General features: G+C 43.3%; 2 pseudogenes; one reads left to right on the top strand and one right to left on the bottom strand.

Moving 5' to 3' along the window:
- Positions 1-791: 791 nt before the first annotated feature.
- LOC126028918 (uncharacterized) lies at positions 792-893 on the top strand (annotated as a pseudogene).
- Positions 894-5,256: 4,363 nt separating this feature from the next.
- LOC126027066 (biogenesis of lysosome-related organelles complex 1 subunit 1-like) lies at positions 5,257-5,745 on the bottom strand (annotated as a pseudogene).
- Between the last annotated feature and the right edge of the window lie 869 nt (positions 5,746-6,614).

The following is a 6,614-nucleotide window of genomic DNA, read 5'->3' as shown; positions in this document are numbered from 1 at the left end:
GCTGAGGAAGAGGCCCCAGGCCATGATACAGAGGGTTTCCTTACTCTGGCAGCAGATATGCACTTCTCCATTGGAACTGAGGTCTGGTATGGGAATACTGGTGATAAGAGTTGCCACTGATGGCAGTATTGCTGTTGAAATATTATCTTACATCTCAACTATCAATAACATTGTAAAATGTGTTTTGTTTGTTTGTTTTGTTTTATTTTTTGGGCCACACCCAGCGGTGCTCAGGGGTTACTCCTGGCTGTCTGCTCAGAAATAGCTCCTGGCAGGCACAGGGGACCATATGGGACACCGGGATTCGAACCAATCACCTTTGGTCCTGGATCGGCTGCTTGCAAGGCAAACGCCACTGTGCTATCTCTCCGGGCCCAATGTGTTTTTTTTTAATTAAATAAAAAGTATGAAAGAAAACAGGTCTTTGGCTCCTATCCTGGAAATGTGGCAGAGTTACAACAGCTTTAACCAATAAAATGCTACTGTAGAAATAATACCATCTAAATTCTGTAGCTCAGTTATGCACTATTTACAATAGCTAAAATCTGGAAACAACTCAGATGCCCAACAATTGATAAGAGGATAAAGAAATTGTTGGTACATTTACACAATGGAATATTATGCAGCTGTTAGGAAAAATGAATTCATAAAATTTGTCTATACATGATGGACATGGTGACTATTATGTTGACTGAAATGAGCCATAGGGAGAGGGATAGATATAAAATAGTATCACTCATCTGTGGGCTATAAGAAAAATAAAACACAGTATGGCAATAATATCTACAGAGATAACTTCTCACCTTTTGGCTAAGATCAAGTGTAGTATCTGTTCTTATCAGTTTAATAATATCTACAGATAATAGAGCTGAATGCCAGAAGGACCAGCTCATGCTGGTCTTGAAGCTTGTCTCAAAAAGCGGTGACTGCAGTTTAGAGCACTAACCACAATGACAACTAACATGATAATATTAGTGAGGGAGAGAGGCAGAATGCCTATCTGAGAAACAGGCAGGGAACTGGGGTGGAGGAGAGTTATGGAGACACACTGGTAGCAGGAGATCACACTGGTGAAGGATGCTGTCTGTACATTCTATGACTGAAATACAAATACGAAATTTTTTTAAAGTAGGGTGAATAGATAAAGAAATTAAAGAAAAAACCTTCTACTCTCTTCATGACAACTCTTACCCTTGGAACCTAGAGTCACTATGGAAGACGACCAACTGCCATAAAACCTGCTATTGGAGGCAGTACATGTCTCCAATGGACAGTTTCAGCTAAGCATGCCTTCTTCTCCAACTGTCACACTAGAGTGCCCTGTACAGGAAGGATGCCATCTGAATTTTAGGCCAAAGCATTACCATTTAAATATTCCCAATTCACCTCTGTTGATACTTCCATGGAACAAATGAACTGTCTCCTGCCTGAATTCCTGTCCTACAATTTGTGATATAATGAAATGATTATTTTAAGCTACTACATTTTGAAGTAGAACTTTTCTGTACACGACCAGAAGAACAAAGAAGAACTGAAGGATTTTAGGAAGGAGAGAAGTGACATGATTAGATTTGTTCTAGAAGGATCACCTAGGCTGCAGTGTCCAGACTAGAATTGGAGAATGGCACAGAATAACTCTTGGACTAACTGTAATTGTCCAGGAAAGTGATGTTGTTGGAGATAGTGACCATGCCACGAAGTGAAGAAAAATGCTGAGCTTAGCTGAGATCCATGTAGAAGTCAGATTCCACAGGTGCAGTGAAAGGCTGATGGGTACATGAGGGGGAAAGGAGCAAAGGGAAGATCCCAATTTTCCTTGTCACTTACCAAGCAGCTCAACCACTCTGCTGGGATGAAGTGCATCAGAGTCCCTTTGGTAGGCTAAAAAAACAGTATTTTCAACTTAAGGAGGGAAAAAGAATTTCCATATGTCTGCCTTAGGAGTTAATGTGGAGGACAGCTGAATGGGGACAGTCCAAGAAATGCAGACACAGGGCAGAGAAGCCCACTTAGATGGGTTGGGTTCTGGGTGAGTCTGTGTGAGATGGATCGGGGAAGCTCAGGTAGGCAGTGAGACAGAACGTGGAAATCCCTCTGGGCCGGAGATGCAGGCAAGAAATTCAACCTAAACAGCTGACATGGAAGTGCTGAAGAGTTAAGGATTCTTACTGTGAGCGCTCAAGAGAGGCCCAGGGACAGCCTAGAAGGATCACAGAGCTCAGCCTGAGCAGGACTAAGCACAGATTAACCACTTGAAGTAGCTCCTGAATGACACCCCTCCACAAAAGCTGTTTCCCACCTCCCTTTCCTGTTGCCCTCTCCTGGGGAACTTGGGGATTTGGAGGTCACACATGTGGAAATCCAGAAAACCAGTATGAGGCCTCTCCTTTGGTTCATCTGACTTCCATCTGACAGCCATTCCATGCTGACCTTTTTCATTTTTTGTTTTGTTTTGTTCCTTTTTTTGTTTTGGGGCAACACCAGCAGTGCTCAGAGGGTACTTCTGGCTCTGCATTCAGGAATCACTCCTGGCAGGCTTGGGGAGACTATATGGGATACTAGGGATCAAATCTGGTTCAGCCCCATGCAAGTCAAACACCTTGCTTACTGTATTCCCTCTCTGGCTCCAGGTTTGTTTTTGTTTCTTTTTTTTTTTTTAAGCTCTGCTTTATCCTCCTCTCTTCATTCCCTCCAGCCTGATTGTTTTCTTTTAAATGCTCCTCATTTCTTTCCCATTTCATTTTCTTTCATCTGCAACCTGCTATTAAGGTTGTTTTCCCCACAGCTATTTTGACACCAAAGCAGCTTAATCTGCTCTCCTAATGAGCTTGTGATCCACACACGGAATCCAACCCCTCCTGCACAATAACAGGCTCTCCAGCCGACCCCACAGTGGCCCGACATAACAGAGCGGGCCTCCTCCCAAGCCCTTTAGCCCCCTGCTGTACCCAGTTAGGAGAGTCTAGGCCTGCACACTGGCCTGTTGGCCACAGCTCTGCCGCTCTAGCTTTATTCCACGAAACAGGCCCCTCTCCATAAAGCCCCTGCTAATGTGCAATGAGCTGAAAGCAGCCTTGAAGCAGGATTAATGGTGTGTCAGATAAGCTTTCTTTGAGAGTTAAATTCAGACAGAACAAGGAACCTCACTCACAGGGGGAACTCAATTAAGACATTAAATAGAGAAACCAAACTCAAGTCCAAATAAAGGGGAAGATAAAGATGAATCTGGAGAGTAGGCAGCTGGGCCTGGAATGGAAGAAAGGGGCTCAGAATGAAGCCAGAGCCCCCAGGTTTGGGGGTAACTATGCCATGTTGAGGCAGTGTGGTGACTTTACAACCCCATAGACTCCTTGCCTCTGACTCTCTCTCTCTCTCTTTCTCTCTCTCTCTGTCTCTGTCTCTGTCTCTCTGTGTCTCTGTGTCTCTGTGTCTCTGTCTCTCTCTCTGTCTCTCTGTCTCTCTCTCTGTCTCTCTCTCTCTCTCTCTCTCTGTCTCTCTCTCTCTGTATATCTCCCCAAATAAAAGATTGCCTTATAGACCTAAAGCCATGCTCCCCCTGGAATCAGCATTGAGTAAAGAGGCAAGGCCCCAGCAGCAGAGAAGAGAATAAGAATTCAAAACAAATTCAAGTGTCAGACTTTGCTGGCCTTGCTGATGCTGACTTTACAGGCAACAGAGACTCAGTTTTGCCTCATGAACATCCTGAGAAGCTTAGAAGCAACTTCGTGAGTGCTGGGCAAGTTCTTAGCTTTCCAGATATTCTGGGGTTCCTCTCAATTCCATCTGAAGCCCTGAGGATAACTCCATGAAGTGGAGGCTATGGCAGAATAATAAATTTAGTAGCCTGTGCACCAGACCCATCCCTCAGGCCGGGTTTCTCTAACTTTCAATGACAGCTGGGTCAGGAACCACCAGGTCTCCTAGCACCTCCTTCAGGTTATCTGTGCCCCTGATATCATCTTTAGATGCCAGGATATAACCCAGAGGCTACACTAATGCTTCTTGGGAAAGCACCTGGTTCCATCACCTCAAAAATATTCTTCATGGGCTGAGTCTCAATTCCAGCTGATTGTTTAAGGAGCCGACAGCCATCAAGAAAAAGACTAGCATTATTGTTTCAAGAGCTGACAACGTTGGTAAACCAGCTGAAAACCTTGCCACCACTGGAATGTCTTTTTTCAAAGCTCATGGGCTCCTATTCAGCCCCTTTGATTCTCTACAAGTAAACTTGGGCAATTCCAAACTCACTCATTAACATATATCAGACTCCTTTCATTAAAGTTGAGGGAAACTGGATTTTTCCAATGTGTTATAGAAAATGCATATCTTTGCCAGAAATGTATTTATTATAAGTTAAGAGTTCTTAAAATGCTCCATCCTTGGGATTCCTAACTTCTGATACTTCCTAAATTGAGTTTTGACAGTTTAGTAAGAGCAGTTCAAGCCTACAAAATTATTATGCCCTTGTCTTCTCAAAGTTGTGGGTGAGCACACCTGCAGCATCAAGAACATTCCAAGTCTCATTTCCAAAACAAAAATGTAGAGAAATTGGGGGGAAGCATTCTTGCTCTCAGAGATAAAATATTTGATATAGGTGGTTCATCTGGGGATACACAATGTGGGAAGAAACTAGTGGTTTGGAATTGAAATATACTGCCTTCTCTACGTATGAGCCATACTGCTCTTGAAAAATTATGAGCTTTGTGAGTACCTTTTCTTTAATCTATAAAATGGAAATCATGACAGTCCATACCTTAATGCTTTTAACAAAGACATCCTAAAGCTCCCAGCACTGACAGTTCATTGTGCTGAGAATGCACTTTACTAACTATGAATTTGAAATTTGGTGCAGGAACTAGTTTAAGCAAGAGAAACCCAGGTTCCTGAAAACAGGAAAAGGAGGTCAGAGAGCTATAGCAGAAGATCAGATCAAGGTGGAGCTTGTGGACCAAGGTGATGATGTGGGTTTTATCACTAGAAAAATTTGCATTCAGTGTGGCTGCGAGTGAATAGTCTGATGTGGATGAACCACAGGGGTAGCATGTAGAAGAAAATAATTAGGGGTCCCCTATGTAATTCTTAGAGAGAGAGGTAATAGCAATTTGGACTAGGACAGGGCAGTAGAGGTGGAGGAAAGGTTATATCTCACCTGCTACAGGAAGCTTCATTTTACCAGGGAACACATCATTGATCAGTATTTTGACTGTACCTCTACTGACTCTGTTCTTTCTAATGTAAGGACCATGTAAAATGCACTTTTATTTTTTATATTTTGAAGGCTTGTGTTTTATTACTCAGACCACTGGGGCAGAGCTGAGCTGGAAAGGGGCAGGACAGAGGGGCTAGGGCTAGGATGAGGTGGAGTGCATCTGGCCTTTATAGACATACTCCAGTGCGGTGGCGATGGTGCACATGTCCAGCTCAATGCTCTGAGCCCAGTTCTCTACATCCTCGATTTCCTTGAGTGCCTGGTTGAAGTTTTCCACCATCCTAATCCACTAGCCTGTCTGCTTGGCAAATTGAGCCGCCTGGACTTGCAGGGTCTTCACTTCATGGTCCAACTTCCTCTGGTTCATGTAGGCCTGGCAACACCCACATTGAGATGATGCACCAAAGCTTCTGTCAGGCAGGTCGCTGCATTGATGCCCTCTCGACATCCTTCTCCTGCAGCTCCTTGTGCTCGTTCTGCTTGGCCTGGTGTTCCTTCAGCAGGCGGGACAGCATGGTCACACGCGTGGGGCTGGGGGATGGTTGCTCCCGGGGGCCCCCCCACAGACTCCGCGCAGACTGGAATGCTTGGAGCGCTCGCTTCCCATAAAATGCACTTTTATAGCCTCAGCATTTAATCCAATCTACCACAAAATATGTCATTCTCAGAATAAACAACTACATATCAGATACTATGTGGACTAATCCCCACAGTCTTATAGACTAGCGTTTTCACTGCATTGATGTTATCCAAGAATAATCCTGATGTCTGTGGTTTGTTGTGTTGCTGAGGCTCATATTCTAACTACTTGCTTGAAAGCTGGTATACAAGAAAATGATATTGCCCTGGTGGTTGTCTCTTAATGACAATGCGGAAACCACACCTCAACATTTGATTTTTCGAGCTGGAGACATAGCACAGCATTAGGGCGTTTGCCTTGAATACAGCCAACTCTGGACAGATTCCAGTTCGATTCCCAGCAACCTATATGGTCCCCTGAGCCTACCAGGAGCTATTTCTGAGTGTAGAACCAGGAGTAACCCCTGAGCATCTATTTTTCTATCCTTTTTTCTCAGTGCAACTTTTGCAGAAAGGGATTAATATACTTCAGGATCCACAGAGATCCTCACTCTGAAAATCAAGTATCTATTGTCAGACACAACCTTTATCTATAACAGATTCATATTCTAGTGTGAGAGACACAGGCTACAATAAAACATTAAATGCTATTATAAGATGCAAAAATGTGTAAGAGAGATAATAAGAATATTTATTTTTTCCAATTTTTCAGTTGCTTTATTAGATGTGAGCATGCATAAGTATATCACATATTTTATACATATAGATATACACAAATCCATACAAGTGGGGAGAATATTAGAACATTAACACAAGATTATGTAGG

This window comes from Suncus etruscus, chromosome 14 (genome assembly GCF_024139225.1).
Source record: "Suncus etruscus isolate mSunEtr1 chromosome 14, mSunEtr1.pri.cur, whole genome shotgun sequence".
Lineage (NCBI taxonomy): Eukaryota > Metazoa > Chordata > Mammalia > Eulipotyphla > Soricidae > Suncus > Suncus etruscus.
This window is presented reverse-complemented; position numbering and strand designations above follow the sequence as displayed.